Here is a 19591-nt window from a genome sequence, read left to right as displayed (position 1 = left end):
TACATGGATCATACCTAATTTTTCTTCTTAATTTTTGTAATTCCCCCAATTCAACAAGGTGAAACCATAACTCCCCACTATTTTACATACACTTATTTAATTGTTTAATTTTAGTATACATGTAATGCTTTCAGGATGTTGAACTCATATCTCATGGAAACAACTTTATCAACTAGACAACAATGCTTATACCTATTTCCCTTTTCCTTTAATCCTAAAGACTCTAGGGATTTCCAGAGTTACTTATCAACACATTTCCCTTCATCTCACTCAGTAAGGTTATTTCATACATTTGCATTGTTTTGTTGTATTCAGCTTTGGATCATAGGATACTCAAAATTTTAATTTATTTTTTAATTGACATATATTAAGTTTCAGTTTTTATTCAGCAAAATTCTATGAGTTTTCAAAACTACATTATGTGTATTCAGCCTTACATTGTCATGAAGAATAGTTTTACTGTCCTAAAAAATTCCCATGTTCACTTACTCATCCTTTCTACCCACTTTGAACTTCCAGTAGCCCCCTTTCATATACAGGAAATCATATATATGGAATCATATAATAAGTAGAATTTAAAACTGACTTTTCTTGTTGTGATACACATTTTAGATTCATTCATATGGTTGTGTGGATTAATAGAATATTCTTTCTGCTGAAGAATATGCCATTTTATGGCTGTCCCTTTGTTTATCCTTTAACTACTTAAAGACATCTTTGTTGTTTCCAGCGACTATTAACTAAATTTCTGCTAGCACTTTTGCATGCTCGTTTTGTGTGGTCATACATTTTTCAAATGAGCTGGATAAAGACAATATTTAGGTGTAAAATAAGATTTCATACTGTCTTTCAAAGTGGCTGTACCATATTGTATTTCCACAAGCAAGGAATGAATGAATGGTCCTACTGCCCTGATTCCTCACAAGCAATTGATATTGTTAGGTTTTGTGTTTGTTTTGTAATTTGTCATTTAAATAAACTTAGTGGTGCCTCATTACTGTTTTGGTTTGCATTTCCCACATGACAAATGATGCTGGGTATCTCATCACATGCTTGCTCATCTGTAATCTGTAAATCCTTTTTTTGCATGAGATTTCTGTTCAAATCCTTATCCAAATTCTAATTTTGTTGTTTCCTTATTATTGAAATTTAAAAGTTATCTATATAGTCTGGATACAAGTCCTTTATTTAATTGGTGTATCCAAATATTTTCATCCAGTTCAGTTTGTCTATCCTTTCTCTTATCAATGTTTTCACAGGGAAGAAATGTTAATTTTCATAATGTCTGAGAATGTATTTTGTTTCATGGATCGTGTTTTTCACAAGGTGATTTCATCATAAAATCCAAACTCACCTAATTTTTTTCTTGTGTTTCTTTCTAAAAGTTTCATAGTTTTGAATTTGACATTTAGGTCTATTTTTTTTTTTAGATAATTTTTGTAAGTGTTATAATTTGTGTGTCTAGGTTTCTTATTTTACATATGGAGACCCAATTGTTAAAGCATCATTTGATGCAAATACCATCCTTTTTCAATTAAGTGATCTTTATGCCTTTATCTCTTCATGTCTTTTTGATCCTGAGAATGGAACATATTCTAAAATCTCTTGAAGCAAGAATAATAGATTTGGACCAGTTTCATTATTAAATAATCAGTATGGTTTTTTTAAACCTCAATAGCAGTCAAACATTGAGCAAAAGTACATCTACTTTCTAGATGTTCATTTTTTATTGAGTTGTATTCACAAGCTCATCAGAGAGACAACTTTTTAAAACAGACACAAAGCTAAGCACTGAAAAAATACAGAGAGAGCAAGATAACTTAAATTCTGCACTAACAAAGTAGTGGTATGTCTTGAAAGAAAGTTAATCAGCAAAGACAAAATATTCTGTTATACTAGAAAAATACAGGATAGAACAGGTATAGTTAGCATAAGGGCCAGGGAGAGTTACCCGAAGAAATATTAAAGTGTCATCTTTATGTTGATTCAAATTAATCCAGATTAAAAACTAGAAATGGGAAGAATAAGAACAGAGTTATTATTCAAGGAGAGAAAACACCCTGTGTAGTGACAAAGCATAGTTTTTTGCCAGATGTAGAAAAGGAATATAAAATTAAATGTGTCAATGCAAGAAATAAGGATAATGAGGTAGGAAGGAATCTGGTCATGAAAGACCCATTAGCCAATGAAACAATTATTCTAATAACAATGTTGATAAAGTTATAAAACCTGATATGTAGCTTTGAAAGACCTTTATTACTGCAGAGAGAAAAGGCTCTCTTAATTGCAGAATAATTTACAATAACTTGGCTATTGCTGAATTACAAAAAGCAAAATAAGTGCAAATTTGAAGAGAAGATCACAAGACAAATCCTGTATATGTTGAATTTGGTGTGCCTTGGAGTTATTCAAGTAGGTGTTTTCAATACTCAACTTATCCTAGAAATCTGGAGACAGGTTTGTATTTAAGATGTGGGCCTGGAAGCTACTAGCAATGTAATAGAAATTCAAGAAGGTAAAGTTGCACAGGAGAGTTCTTTATACTATCCCTGCAAGGAGCACATTAAAAAAAAAAAGGAATTTCAAAAAGAGTACTGAGAACAGCCAAAGAAATAGAGGAAAAAATGACTGGAAGAATATGATGTTAGGAGATGAAGAGAAAGACAGTTTGAGAAGAATGAAATGGCCATCAAAGTTAAATTATATTCGTTGCCCCTGAGAGGTCCAACCCACACCGTGCTTCCTTATTCACCAACATGTCACTCCACCCAAACCGCCTTCATTTTGGGACATTGCAACTACCACCATAGCCCTGCCCAAGGCAGTAATCTCCACCATGAGACAACTGACAGGGTGAGGAGGCAGCTGCCCATTGAAGCATTGCACACCACACTGCGGCATCGGAATAGGATATCCAATGTCATCATACAGCCCATCCTTCCAGCCCCATCTCTGAAAGCGGTTGCCTCCATCTTGGGACACCTCCACCACCATCTTGGGTTACCTCCACTGCTGCCTCCGTCATCTTTAGCTGAGGCAGCTTCCAACTTGGGACACTGACAGGGACCTAGAAGCCCAACATCAAGGAACCTGCAGGCTTGATGCTACTGCCACCATCAACTAGGGACATGGCTGCTTTCATCTAGGACAACAACCAAGACCTGGAAAACCATCACCAAGATCCCTGTGGGCCTGGTTGCACCAGAGGTATCTCTACTAGGTGTGCTAACAGACACCATCCTGTTGCAGAGGTAACAGGAAGCCATGCATGGGATTGACCTTCTCATGCTAACAGCCATCTTCTTTTGATTACCCTTTCACTAGTCCTATAATCTAATATCTCTATAATTTCAGATCCTAGCTCATAACATCACAGCCTACCCTCCCCCCATCCCCTAACCTCCATCCCTGTCTACCATTAGAAACTATAAATCATTATGCAAACCTACTGGCTATATGGTAGAAGATAACCAAACTCATCATTTCTGTTTATAGTGACAAAACTGCAAATGTCAAAATAGAAGCTAATTTATTTATGGCTACATATTGGCCACATTGGGTTCTGTAAACATTGATATTCCCCATAAAAGTGAGGTATTGGTAACCTGCAGGGACACTACAAGACTATAGGGCAGAAGCTGCAATACCTAAGATCTGTACTGCAAAGAGAGGAAGACAGACAATGAAAAAACAAGGGAGGAAAGTTCCCCAAACAAACCAAGATACTACAACAATATAATCTATCAATAGTGCAGTACATGAAATGTCAGAGAAGGAGTTCATAATATACATAATTAAAATGATCTGTTTAAACAATGACCTAAGTAAGCAGATACAGGCAAATATTGATCATTCCAAAAAAGAGATAAGAAAGCAAGTACAGGCAACCACTGATCACACCAACAAAGAGATAAGAAAGCTAATAGAGGTAGCAAAAGATTACTTCAAGAAAGAGATACAGATTCTGAAAAAAAAAATCAGAAATCCTTAAAATGAGGCAAACAATAATCCAAATAAAAAACTCAATAGAAAGCATCACCCAAAGACTAGATAATTTGAAGACAGAACCTCAGACAATGAAATCAAAATATACAATCTTGAAAATAAAGTTGACCACACAGTGAACATGGTAAGAAACCATGAACAGAATATACAAGAATTATTAGATAACATCAAAAGACCAAATCTAAGATTTATTGGGATAGAGGAAGGCACAAAGATCCAAACTGATGGAATGCACAATCTCTTCAATGAAATAATATCAGAAAATTTCCCAAGCATGAATAATGAATTGGAAAATCAAATATAAGAGGTTTACAAGACACCAAATGTACAAAATTACAACAGATCTACACCAAGACATATTATAATAAAAATGCCTAGCATACAAAATAAGGATAGAATTTTAAATCCACAAGAGAGAGGAATCAGATTTTATATAGGGGAAGACCAATTTGGATCTCAATAGATTTTTCAACCCAGACCCTCAAAGCCAGGAGATCCTGGAACAGCATATACCAATCTCTGAAAGAAAATGGATGCCAACCAAGAATTTTATATCCAGCAAAATTAAGCTTCATATTTAATGACAAAATATAAACCTTCCATGGGAAACAAAAGTTAAAATAATTTGCAGCAAGACAGCCTGCAGTAGAACATTCTTGGCAAAATATTCCATGAGGAGGAAATGAAAAACAACAATAAAAGGGGAGGAACTACACTAAAAGAAAGGCCAATCAAAGGAAAAACCAAGTCAAGGTAAAAACCAAAATTAAACCAAAATGACCAGGAATACAAACCCTGAATGTCAGTGGCCTAAACTCATCAATTAAAAGACATATACTGGCAGATTGCATTAAAAAAAAGACCCAACAATATGCTTTCTTCAAGAGACTCATCTTACAGGAAAAGATATCCACAGACTGAAGTTGAAAGGATGGGTAAAAAGTATCAATCACATGGACTGCATAAACAATCAGGGGTTTCCATCCTCATATCAGAAAAAGTAAACTTCAAATCAAAATTAGTAAAAAGGGATAAAGAAGATCATTTCACACTACTTAAGGGAATCATACATCAACAAGACATAACAATCATAAATATCTATGCCCCAAACAATGGGTCATCTATGTATATTAAATAAACCCGTCTCAACTTTGAGAATCAAATAGACCATAACACAATAATACTGGGTGTCTCAAACTCACCTTTCTCACCACTGGATAGATCTTCCAAACAAAAAAATAAACCAAGAAATTATATAACTCAATAAAACAATGAACAATTTAGACTTAACAGACATATACAGAATATTCCATCCATCAACAAGAGAATACTTTTCTCAGTAGCACATTGATCCTTCTCCAAAATAGATCATATGTTATGCCACAACGCAAGTCTGAACAAATACAAAAAAAAAGATAGAGATATTCCCCTGCATTCTATCTGACCATAATGAAATGAAATTAGAAATCAATTATAAAATAAAAAATAGAAGCTACTCCAACACCTGGAGACTAAATAATATGCTACTGAATGGCACATGGATAACAGAAGACATCAGGAAGGAGATAAAAAAAAAATTCTTAGAGGTAAATGAGCACCCTGATATAACATATCAAAATCTCTGGAACACTATGAAGGCAATACTAAGAGGAAAATTCATTGCATTAAGCTCATTCATTAAAAGAAGAAAAAGTCAACAAATAAACAACCTGACCTTACATCTCAAAACCCTTAAAAAAAGGAACAAATAAACAGCAAAAGAAACAGAAGACAGGAAGTAATTAAAATTAGGGCTGAAATCAACAAAATTGAAACAAAAGAAACAATTCAAATAATTGACAAAACAAAAACTCATTATTTGAAAAAATAAATAAAATTAACAAAACCTTAGCCACCATAATGAAAAAGAGAGAGAAAACTCAAATTACTAAAATCTCTGATGAAAAAAGGAACTATCATGACAGACACTACTGAAATACAGAAGATAATTAGAAACTATTTTGAAAATTTATACTCCAATAAAATAGAAAATATCGAAGACACTGACAAATTTCTAGAGGCATATGACTGACTCAAACTGAACCAGGAAGACACACACAACTTAAACAGATCAATTTCAAGCAAGGAAACAGTAGACACCATACCATCAAGAGTCTACCAAGAAAAGCTCAGAACTAGACAGATTCTCAGCTGAGTTCTACAAGACCTACAAAGAATTAATACCAAATCTCCTCAAATTACTCCATGAAATAGAAAAACCATACAGAGACACATCAAAGAAAGAAAATCTCAGACCATTATCCCTGATGAACCTAGATGCAAAAATTCTCAATAAAATTTTGGCAAATTGCACACAAAAACATATTTAATAAATAGTGCACCATGATCAAGGGGGCTCATTCCAGGATGCAAGATTGGTTCTACATATATAAATCAATAAATGTAAACCATCACATCAATAGACTTAAAGATAAGAATCATATCATTATATCAATTGATGCAAAGAAACCATTTGACAAAATACAACACTCTTTCATGTTCAAAACACTAGAAAAACTAGGGATAGTAGAAAAATACTTCAACATTGTAAAAGCTATCTATGCTAAACCCAAGGCCAACATCATTCTAAATGGATAAAAATTGGAAGCATTCCCTCTAAAAACTGGAATAAGACAGGGATGCCCTTTTTCACCATTTCTATTACACATACTCCTTGCAACTCTAGCCAGAGCAATTAGACAGATGAAAGAAATTGAAGGGATAAAAGTAGGAAAAGAAGAATTTAAGTTATCATTATTTGCTGATGACATGATTGTATACTTAGAGGATCCAAAAAAAAAAAAACTTCACCAAAAAACTTCTAGAATTAATAAATGAATTCAGCAAAGTAGCAGGATATAAAATCAATACCCCAAAATCAAATGCATTTCTAAACATCAGTGATGAATCCTCAGAAAAGGAAATGAAGAAAACTACCCCATTCACAATAGCCTCAAAAAACAAACAACAACAACAACAACAAAAAAAAAAGAAAACTTGGGAATCAACAAAAGTGGTAAAAGACCTCTACAATGAAAACTACAGAACACTAAAGAAATAAATTGAAGAAGACCTTAGAAGATGGAAAGATCTCCTATGCTCTTGGATAGGCAGAACTAATATTGTCAAAATGACCATACTACCCAAAATACTACACAGATTCAATGTGATTCCAATTAAAATTCCATCATCATTTCTAATAGAAATAGAAAAAGCAATCATGAAATTTATTTGGAAACTAAGAGAACCAGAATAACCAAAGCAATCCTTAGCAAGAAGAGTAAAGCAGGAAGCATCACAATACCAGACCTTAAACTATAATACAAAGTTATAGTAACAAAAACAGCATTTTATTGGCACCAAAATAGGAATGTAGGCCAATGGTACAGAATAAAAGACACAGAAAAAAACCCACATAAATATAGTTATCTTATAATAGACAAAGCCACTGAATACATACATTGGAGGAAAGAGCCTCTTCAATAAATGTTTCTGGGAGAATTGGAAATCCATATGCAGCAAAAAGAAACTAAATCTCTATCTCTCACCATGTACAAAAATATCAACTGAAAATGGATCAAGGACTAGGAATTATACCAGAAACCTTGTGCCTAATAGAGTAAAAAGTAGACCCAAATCTTCATCATGTTGGATTAGAACCCAACTTCCTTAACAAGACTTCTAAAGTACAAGAAATAAAATCAGGAATCAATAAATGGGATGGGTTCAAACTAAAGAGCTCTTCTTAGCAAAAAAAAAAAAAAAAAAAAAATCAATGAGGTAAGGAGAGAGCCTACATTTGGGGAGCAAACTTTTGCCACATGCACATCAGATAGAGCACTAATCTCCAGGATATATAAAGAACTCAAAAAACATAATACCAAAAAACTAACAACCAAATCAATAAATGGCTAAGAAGCTAAACAGACACTTCTCAGAAGAAGAAATACAATCGATTAACAAATATACGAAAAACTGTTCAACATCTCTAGTAATTAGAGAAATTCAAATCAAAACTACTCTAAGATTTCATCTCACACTAGTCAGAATGGTAGTTATCAATAATACAAGCAACAATAAGTGTTGGCGAAGATGTGGGAGAAAAGGCACACTCACACATTGCTGCTGGGACTGCAAATTGGTGCGACCAATCTAGAAAGCAGTATGGAGATTCCTAAGAAAACTTGGAATGGAACCACCATTTTACCCAGCTATCCCCCTCCTCAGTCTACACCTTAAAGACTTAAAAACTGCATACTATAGTAATACAGCCACTTCCAGGTTTATAGCAGCATAATTCACAGTTGCTAAACTGTGGAAGCAACCTAAATGCCCTTCAATAGATGAATGGAAAAAGAAACTGTGGTACCTATACACAATGGAATATTACTCAGCATTAAAAGAGAATAAAATCATGGCATTTTCAGGTAAACGGATGGAATTGGAGAATATCATGGTAAGCGAAGTAAGCCAATCCTAAAAAATCAGGGGCTGAATATTTCTCTGATAAGTGGATTCTAATCCATATGGCTGATGGGGGGGTGCATGGGATAAGTGAAGGAAGTTTGGATGGGGAAAGGAGAAGAAGCAGGGGCATGGGAGTAGGAAAGAAGGTGGAATGGGATGGACATCAGTACATGTATGATTGCCCAAATGGTGTGCCTCTACTTCACACACAACCAGAGAAGTGAAAAGTTCTGCTCCATTTGTATACAATGAATCAGTTACACTGTCATGTATAACAGATTAGAACTAATAAATTTAAAATGTTAAATTATATTGAGAAAGAACAAATTAGATAAGGTATGAAAAATGTCCCTTCATTTTATTTTGAAAGCAAGTTTTTAGTCACCTTAGTGAAACAAATTTTAGTGAATTTTTGTTGGCCCAATCCATATTATGACGCATTGGTTATGTTGGAACTGGCTGCACTTCATAGACATTCTCTTAAAATCAATCTGAATTGACACATAAGGACAATCTAGGTGAATAATATATTAACAGCATAGGCATACACTATAGAAAATCAGAAGAAAGATCCTCTGCTTATCTTCATGTTTGTCCTTTGTCCTCTCCTTTCACCTATTCTGCTGTCTCAAGTATATATTTGACCATATTGCACAGTGAGGACAAGGGCCACTTTCTGCCTCTCTGAGTTTTCAATGAGCAGAACATCTTGTGAGCCCTTATTAATGGATATTGTTTTGAGACAAGAAGATGAAGTTTAATCTTCCTTAAGGTATTGTTATTTGGGGGTTTTATCACTCTAAGCTGAATGTAATTCTTACTAATAAACCTGTCTTCTGAAAATAATTAACATCAAGTAATAATTAACTTCCAGAAGTAAGTTTTGTGTCTTTGGTGACAAAAGAGTTGAATGTTTTCCTCTGATGGCTTCTACTTATTATTTGAAGCACAGTAGAGGGCCTTTGAGATTGGTGGTTTGAGGAAACTGGAAAAAGCTTGAAATACTAACTGTGGAGAATCTGGAGTGGACCAATTAGGAAAATAATAGACATTATTAATATTATTATGGAAATAATAGAGTTATGATCACCATTTAGGGTCCATTTGAGGCTGAGAAGAAGGAATGTTTAATGATTTCAGTTTAATAGTAATGGTTTTGAATTTCTTGTTATTTAACTTTTTATTAAAGATCCATGTCAGTAAATTATCACCCAGAGAACAGAAAGATAACCAGTTCCCATATCAGGAAAGAGAACATGACCAACCCCCTTTAAACCTCACCAGACACAAACAGAGTATACTTCCATGTTTTTTTGAGATTTTGATGCATAGTAACATTCAGTAGGTATTCTGTATCTCACTTCTGTGCTCAATATATTCATGTGATTTATGAATTTTCTTGTCTTTAGCTATGTTTTTAATGTTCTTCAATGCTTTCCATTTCATTATATGAACTTACCACAGAAGTTTATTTCCCCATTCTGTGAACATAAAGTTTAATTCCAATTTTGAGATATTAAAAGTAATTATTGTGAATTTTAAGGTAATTATTGTAATATTCTTGTGCAAGTTTTAGTGTACATATGCAAAAATTCCTATTGCATGTATTTTTGAATACTTCTAAGAATGGATTTAGAGTTTATGGTATAAGCATATCTTAAATAGTTATGTCAAATTTTGTTCCAAAGTGCTCATACTAATTTGGTAGTATTCAAACCAAATTGCATGAACTTTCTTATATGATTCCTATTCTGGCCAACAATGAAATTACCAATCTTTTCAATTTAGCTATTCTAATGAGAATGTACTGATATCTCACTGTGTTTTTCATTTGTATGCAAGTTACTAATAAAGAGATTAAATACCTCTTCATGTATTTATTGACCTTTGAGGTATTCTCTTTTGTAAAGAATCTGCAAAGTATTTGGCCTATTTTAAAAAGCAAAAATGCCTTTTCTTATTGATCTATGGAAATTCTTTGTATATTCTACATACAATTTCTTCATGGTTATACATATGACACTTTTTTCCCTTTCTCTTTCATTCTTACTCAATTTAGTTGTGTTCTTTAGTGAACAAAACTATCTAATTTTAATGAAGTCTAATTTATTAATCTTTTCCTTTATAGGTAGTGTTTTTATACCCAGTAAAATTAAGTAATATTACCCATACTAAAATCAAGAATATTTCTTCCATATTTCTCTGCAGAAACTTTTTTTGTGTTATCATTTAGATAACAGTCAACTTGTACCTTTTTTTCTGTATAGCACCTATTAAGGATGATATTTTCTTTTTTTTCCATGCGCACATATTGTTATACAACTATCATTTATAGAAAAGATCTCCCGGTTGGAGGCTCAGGCCTGTAATCCCAGTCGCTCAGGAGACTGAGGCAGGATGATTGCAAGTTCAAAGCCAGCCTCAGCAAAATTGAGGCACTAAGCAACACAATGAGATCCTATATCTAAATAAAAATTACAAAATAGGGATAGGAATGTGGCTCAGTGGTTGTGTGCCCATGAGTTCAATCTCCAGTACCCTACCCTGCAAAAAAAAAAAAAAAAAAAAGAGAGAGAGATTTTTCTTTGAGCATTTACTTCAAATCTCAACTTAATAATAGATAAACTTCCTGTATACACAGAGATTTCCAGATTGCCTATTTTAATATAATTTTTCAGTTTGTCAAAACTTAGGCTAATATGACAGTATCTTAAACACTCTTTATACTAATCCATGATATCTAGTAGACCAAGTCTTCAGAACTGCTATAGATTACATTTTTGCTCCCCCATCTTCCCAAATTCATATGCTGAAATGTAATTCCCAATGTAATGCATTTGAATGTTGGGTCTTAGAGACCTCATGAATGGAACTATGTTTTTATAAAATGGCCCCAGGAGTTTTCTTGCCCTTTCCTTCATATGAGAACACAGAGAGAATAAGGCCATCTGTAAACCAGGAAGTGAGCCCTCACCAGATGCTAAATCTGTCAGAGCCATATCTTGGACTTCCAACCTCCAGAACCATTGAAATGCATTTCTGTGGTTAAGTTACCCAGCCTCTGGCACTCTGTTCTAAGAACTTAGACAAGGGATTCTACCTTTCAGCCTTACAGATCTCCTTCTTCCTCCGGGCAGAAGTTTTCTCTTCTATCCTTTAATAAAACCTTTTACTTTCCATTCTACCAAAAAAAAAAAGAAGAAGAACTTAGACAATATCTTCTTTATATTCTTAATCTTTGCTAGTCTTTATCTTTAAAATATCCCAAAACAAATTTAGAATCACAAATAACCTCTTGTTTCGATTAAATTACATCAAATATATATAGACAAATATGTGTGTGTGTGTGTGTGTGTGTGTGTGTGTGTGTGTGTGTATACTTGGCTTCTAATCCCAAAATATGGAAATATCCCCATTGTTTTTCTTTTTTCTTTTTTTTTTCTTATGGAGACATAATGTTTATACATCTTTATGGGGTCCATTATATTAATTTGATATACATACACAATGTGTAATGTATAAAAATCAAATAAGGATAATAAGCTTTCCCATCACTTCAAATATCATCATTATGTGTTAGTAATCTCCTATTCTTCTAGTCATTTTGAAATATATCATAGGTTGTTTTAACAAATAGTCACCCTGATGTGTCACCAAAAAACCAGAGCTGATTCCTCTTGTGTTCTAGTGCCTTTCATCCCATCCTCTTCTCTCCCCTTGCACTTCTCAGTCTTCAGTGACCACTATTCCATTCCATTCTTCCACAAAATTGACTTATTATTTTCCAAATATTAGTGAGAGTGTGTGGCTTTTCTCTGTGTCTGGCTTATATCCCTTAAGTTCCACACATGTTGCTGCAGATGACAAGATTTCATTATTTTTATGACTAAATAATACTAAATAATATACATATAGGAATAAACATTTTCTTTATCCATTCATCTCCTGATGGGCATCTAGGTTGAGTCCATATTTTAGCTTCAACGAATAGTATTACAATACATATGGGAATGCAAGTATCTTTTTGGTTAATGATTTCATTTCCTTTGGAGATAAATACACAAACACACTCAGTAGTGAAATTGTTCATTCACATGGTAATTCTGTTTTTAGTGTTTTGAAGATTTTTTCCAAAATATTTCCTGTTATGGCTCTGCTAACTTGCATTCCTATCAAATTGTGTAAGAGTTCTTCTTGCTCTTCATCCTTGCCAGCACTTACTGTTTTTATCTTTTTGATGATACTCATTCTAACTGAGGCAAGATGATCTCCCATTTGCCCTCTTCATTTGTAGGAAGTTCCCTCATTTTATTTAGATATTCTCTTGTTTCTCCCTGCATGTTTATAGTTTTACTCTGCAGAGGACCTCTATAATATTCATTAGATTTATTCCAGGGTACTTGCTAATTTTATTCTATTATAAGTTATGTCTTTAAAAACTATTTTAAAAGTGAATTAAAATATGAAAATATAATTGATTTGTTACATTGTCTTCAGGTCGTATAATTTTTCAAAATTGACTTTTAAATTGACAATTCATCTTTAGATGTTATATTTTATACATTTATAATCACATCAAGGGCAAATATTGACAGTTTATTTCTTTTATTCTTTTATTTTTATGTGGTGCTGAAGATCGAACCCAGGGCCTCATGCATGCTAGGCAAACACTCTACCACTGAGCCACAACCCCAGCACCGACAGTTTATTTCTTTTGATCCTTTTGTACTTTCTTTTCCTGGATTTAATATATTAGTTTGTACTTCCAGTACAATGTTGAGTGGTAGTAGGAATTATAGGTATCTTTGTCTAACTCTCAATCTCAGAGATGTATGTTATGATTTAGAAATTAGGTGTCCCCAGAAGCTCATGTATAAGAAAACACAAGAACATTCATGGGTAAAATGGGTGGGTTTTCAGAGTCTTTTTAATTCATTAATCCCCTATCAGGGATTAACAGGGTCATAACCCTCAGCAGACAGGGTCAGTCATTGGGGGCCTAACTTTGGGGTATATGTTTTGTCCCTGAAGAGTGGAACTATCTCTCTCTTTGCTGCATTGTCCTGAGCCATTTTCCTCTGTCATGCCCTTCCTGCCATGATCTATTTCACCTTCAGCCCAGAGCAATGGAGTTGGCCATCATCTACAGACGAAGACCTCTGAATCCATGAACTGCAAACAAACTTTCCCTCCTCTTTCCCTCCCTTGTCAGATCTTTTGGTCATGGTGATGAAAAAGTTGACTAAAACAACATATATTAACATTTTGCTATTAAATATGATCTTTGACACTGATATTTAATAGATATCCTTCAAGATAGTAAAACTATTGTCTTATATTCATGTACACTCAGGGATAATTTTATAATCATTATATATAAATATTTCATTTTGTTGCACTTTTATAAATTTCTCAAGCAGGTCACTCAATGAGATTTAGGATTTAATATACACTAACATTAGAAATTAAAAATGGCTCTCAGATTTTTCTTGGTTCAGCAACTGAAATTTTGATGTAAAGACAATTTACATTCAATAAAATCAAAATGATGAAATTCCTAGTATATTATGGAGGACGATGCCAAGTCTAGAAAGACAAGAATGTTGTGTATGTTTGTGATTTGAAACACATTAACACTGCCTCTCCTGGAAGGGCTCAGAGAACCCCACTAAGACATTATGAAGTGTCTTAGTGAAGTGCTGCCACTTCTGTGAAACCAGCTCCATGGCATCATCTCTTCTGTGGTTCATTCTAATGGGCTCCTTTTATGATGAAGTGATTACTTGGTGACAATACTTTATCACTTAACCACAAAATGACAATAATAAGTCAAAGAAATGCCATAGCAAACAGAAGTTTTAAAAAACCTGGGATTTCTGGTTGAAGCACATTTATTACAATGACCTTAAAAATTAAAGAAAAAACTATTCTTCTAAAGTACCAACCAATCTGTACCAGTGAGAAAAACAAACAAATAAAAAAATAAAATGAAAATTTTGTCTTACATGAGCAGATTTAGGTCATTATGTGCATACAAACAAAAATCTTCCTACCATGTTCTCAGATGCAAGGTAGGCCACAAATGGAACTCCATACATACTGGAGTAATATACCAAAGCCTTTTACCCAATATAGAACTCTGTTCTAGAACATGGCTAAATCAAATGCAGAACTCCACACTTTTGCCTTGGCCCTCTTCTCATATACATCTCATGAATATTGTCTCAAAACCCTATTGTATTTTTCATTTGGTCTTCTTCTTTGAAACTAATATTGGTTTGTCTATCAAATATCTTTTTAAAAATTCTTCCAATGCCAACAATATTTCAGTTCACCACAGAACTTCTTAAGGAGATACCCTTGAAGAAGTCCTGTGGCACACCAATGTCTGGGAACCTGATATGCCACCATATTTGGAGGCTTATAAAGATCAATCCATAGAAGAATTGAATCTGATGGGTTGATGAATCAACCCTGTGGTTACTTTTTTCTTATTTATGAATTAATTGTGAAATACATGTGCTAAAAAAATCTTATAGAATCCTCATATTGGCTCTTTAAAATAAGTAGTGAGGCCAAGACAAGTAGAAGGAATAGCACACTGAATCTGAATTTGGGAAGCAAGCAAGAGAAGAAAGGAATAAAATTCTACATGTGAAAAAGTCAGAAAAGGAACCTTTATGAAACTTATAAAATAGTTGACTAACTAATATCCTGGAAGTGATGGAGTAAAAGACTGAAAGAATAAAAATGTTTGGTAAGAATGGGTGTCTACCTTCATTATTCCCAAAATGTAAACATTTTAAGAAATGACAAAGTTCATGATGAACAATGGAAATGTGTGATCAAAGTCTGTTTATTTTGTATAAAAACTGGAGATCTGTAATGGTAGAATTTTGAAAGCATCATTCATCTGAAGGTTGAAGGAAGCAAAGAATAAGGGCAGGTCATAGATTAAAGGTTAAGAGATAATGAAGGGAGTTTCCTGAAAATATGATGGTATTTGGAAAGAAGTAGTTTTCCACTAAGGACTTAATGTGTGTGTGTGTGTGTGTATGTGTGTGTGTGTGTGTGTGTGTGTGTGTGTGTGAGAGAGAGAGAGAGAGAGAGAGAGAGAGAGAGAGAGATATTGATTTAGTGAAAAGGATGAAGCTGTAGCAAATTTGGTTAATATGTCTGGAAGAGTATGAGAATGGGGCTCCATGCAGTTCAGAGGTTGGTGCATGTCTTGCATGGCAAGCAAGTGTATCCAGAGCATGTGATGCATAAAATTCATCTGGCTGAAAAATGCTATAAAATAATGAGTACTAGTTACAATTTTCCCCTTGTCCTGCATTTATTTCCCTTTCCCATCACATCTGTGATTTCATTGCTGCAGCACACCATGCTCATGCGCATACACGCACACCCACTCACACACATACATACCCTCTACTCTCAGTATGGAGTAGAAGTGAACGCAATTTTCACAATTAGTAATCAAGTTCTCCAAATATAGAACAAATCCCTGGGACTTCTGAAGACCTCATTTTACCTTTCCCTGTTCTCCTTAAAATGTAACACAGCTTCCCAAAGTTTTGTTTCCTATATTCATATTTCCTTAAATCCAAAGCATTTTTGTTCCTTCTTAGCAATTACCAAGACTAATTGATGATTAAGCCCAGTCATCAGGGGCTACTCCCACAGGGCCCATGGGTATTTCCAAAGAGAATGTGAGCTGACTCCTATTCTCTGAATTTAGAACACTGACTTGAGATCAAATTTTTCTTTCATACTACCTCAAATAACCTCCCAACTAAATCCAAACCACTTAAAGAAGTCTTAAACGACCTTCCCTCTTGTTCCCTTCAAGTTAACTAATCAGGACTCTTAACTTGATACTGGATCTAAGGGCTTTTTATTCTTTTTATCTAGGGTGGTCTTACCATTTATCATCCAAAGAGGACAATGCTAGAAAGCAAAAGTATGTTCAATTAGTAATTATGGGGGAAACTGACATGAACCAGGACCATCCAGTAAGGTGACCATACTATTAACCAGCCTGAGATTTCAATGATATTCCTTTAAATCTTGAGGAGTTCAAGCATTCCAGCTAGTTCTGGGCAGACTAGAATCAGCTCCTATAATGTTCAGAGCATATTACCATGCAGAATCACTTAGTGATTTAACAACATGTCTGACTAAGTTGACTTAGTTTACCTTGGTATGAGTGAAACTTCCATGCATACTGCAGTCACAAAAAATCCTTTTCCCAATATAATTCTGTTCTATAACATGGACAAATCAAATATAGAATTTCAGAGGATTGCCTGGGCTTCCTTCACATACACATCTCATAAATGTAGTATGAGTACACTAGTTTTTTGATTGTTTGTTTAGTCTTTTTACTGGAACTAACTCCATTTTTTCTCTCAAGTATCAGTTCTTAGAACCAATAGACTATAATGTAGTACCAATAGACTATAATATAGCATGATTTGCCTCTGGAGATGCTCAAAATTCTCATACATTCTTCTGAAATGATCACTATAAGTTTTAATGAGACTTCCCTGAATATTACATCTTTGTAAAACTTCAAATTCATGAGTCACAGACAGGGATAAATGACAATAAAACATGTTAGCTTTTATTAAGCACTTGTTGAGTGCCTGACATTTGTGATAAAGCAAGTGCATTATTTCATTGTATCCACAGGACAGGAAACAGGAACTGTTATTTTCAGGAAAGTCTGGTGCTAGGGAGTTTAAGTCACTTGCGTAAAGACAGAGGTAATAAACACTGAGAGGATATTTGAACCCAGGTCTGCAGTATTCAAAATCCACATTTAATTGGGAAATATGCATACTTAAAAATGTAAACCTAGCTAAATATTTATAAGTTGCTTTGTTTCTTTAAATAGATTTTCAAAAGCATTATTAAAAGTTAATATTTACTTTCATTCGAATTATAAATATAGGCATAGAACCATGGACAAGCTTGGAAATTACAGACTGTACCAAAAATTGCTGCTTTTCTTGTATTTTTGCTTTCTTTCCCCCAAATAATTATCTGTTGCACAAAAATAGATGTAGACAGTAGTTATTCATGTCTAATCAAACCCACGGGATTTTTAATGAAAAAAGCATATAGTGAAGCTAATAAATAACACAAATCTTGAGATTTAACTGCAGCATAACTTTGAAACAAGAAGAAACATTCCTGAGATAGTAGATTCAACTACAACAGTGAAGTGCTACCACTTCTGTGAAGCCAGCTCTATGACATCATCTCTGTTGTGCTTCATTTTAATGGGTTCTTTTTTTTTGACGGAGTGATTAATTGGTGACAGTACTTTATCACTTAACCACAAAATAAGTCAAAGAAATGCCGCATCAAACAGAGGTTTTAAACATGCTGGGATTATCTGGTCGAAGCACATTTATTACAATGACATTAGAAATTAAATAGAAGACTGTTCTTCCAAAGTACCAACCAATCTATACCAGTTGAGGTAAACAAACAAACACAAAAACAAATAAAAAATAAAATGAAAATTTTGGTTTTGATGAGCAGATTTAGGTCATTATGCATACACAAACAAAAATCTTCCTACCATATTCTCAGATCCAAGTTAAGTCACAAAGAGAATTCCATACATGCTGGAGTAATATCAAAGCCCTTTTATCCAGTATAGAACTCTGTGCTAGAACACTGCTAAATCAAATGCAGAACTAAATTAAAAGCTTGACTTACTTGGTAGTGTTTTACTGCAGACTTTTTTTTAACAGAGATATGAACTTTTTGCTAATGAAGAAATTAACAGACACAACCTATATTTGATCATGAGCCCATTTTAATTTCTCATAAGAGAAGAAAATGAATATCAGGGTCCATGAGTTTTGTAGAGGGCATCTAAGCAGATTGTGATATTAACTTTTACAGAAAATGTGAGGCTTCTCTTTGCTTTTTCCAGAGGTCGCCTCTAGGCCAGACATTACAGTTTTAAAATGACATAACACGACCTCATGAATAATTTGAGTTCTAACTTTGTGAACTTCAATTACAAAGTTACACAGAGTTCCACAGCATAAAAGCCAGATCTAAGTAATTTACATTTCAGTCATGTATAAAAGAAAAAGACAAAAGGATAAATGCCATCTGGAAGATTAAAATGAACAGTAGCCATTTAATGGGCAGTCTGAGTCCATATAGGCTACTTGCCTATTTAAAATGTTTGATCACTTCCAGAGACCACCAGTTATTCCCTCTACATAAATCGTTTACTTTATAAAACACAAGAAATAAGATAACACGAGGTTGTACTGAGGAGATCTGCGAACTACTTCAGAGTCTAGACTTTTAAATGACTTGTTTACCAGTATCTAGGAAAGAATTAATTGATTTTGATTTATACGGTCATTTCTTAGTATAATCTGTAGAACCATAAGCATTAACAATTTTCCTATGCTTGTCTTAACTTGCATTTTATATCTCAGGATCCTGAAGAAATACAGTATTAGTTTGTTCCAGAATAGTATAACATGAAGGGCTAGGGTTCATTTTTTTCTTAAAATCCACCGCAGTTCAGAAATGCACTCATTTTGTAAAGACATGTGCATATATGTGCAATTAGTAATTATGGGGGAAACTGACATGAACATGTATGAAAGAAGATATTGTTTATGTTGTTTCATCCATTTTTTCCATGTGTCCTTGATTTTTATCATATCTTTGAAATTGCAGAATGTAGAGGAGACATAAATTTGACTACTTTAGCTTGTATGGTCAGCAGAATACATATTTTAAAAGCTCATTTTGGATTAACATGAGTTAGTGACTTTCTCTTAGACTCTTATTTTCTTCAGTTGAAATAAAATTTGTTGATTTTTTTATATCTCTTCAACATTTAGACTTTGTAATATTTCCTTTTATTTTCCCAAGTGAGAAATAAATTAATCCAAGCATGAGATTGTATGTGAAAATTTTTCTCAATACCTTGAAATATTCTCTCTTATGCAGTTTTGATTATCTCCAAAGAAAGTGTTCAAGAGCACAGTAGGATGTACCTCCAGGGGCATGGTGGAAACACATACACAGTTCA

The sequence above is a fragment of the Spermophilus citellus genome (genome assembly GCF_964194105.1).
Source record: "Spermophilus citellus genome assembly, chromosome: 3".
Lineage (NCBI taxonomy): Eukaryota > Metazoa > Chordata > Mammalia > Rodentia > Sciuridae > Spermophilus > Spermophilus citellus.
Note: the sequence above shows the minus strand (reverse complement) of the source record.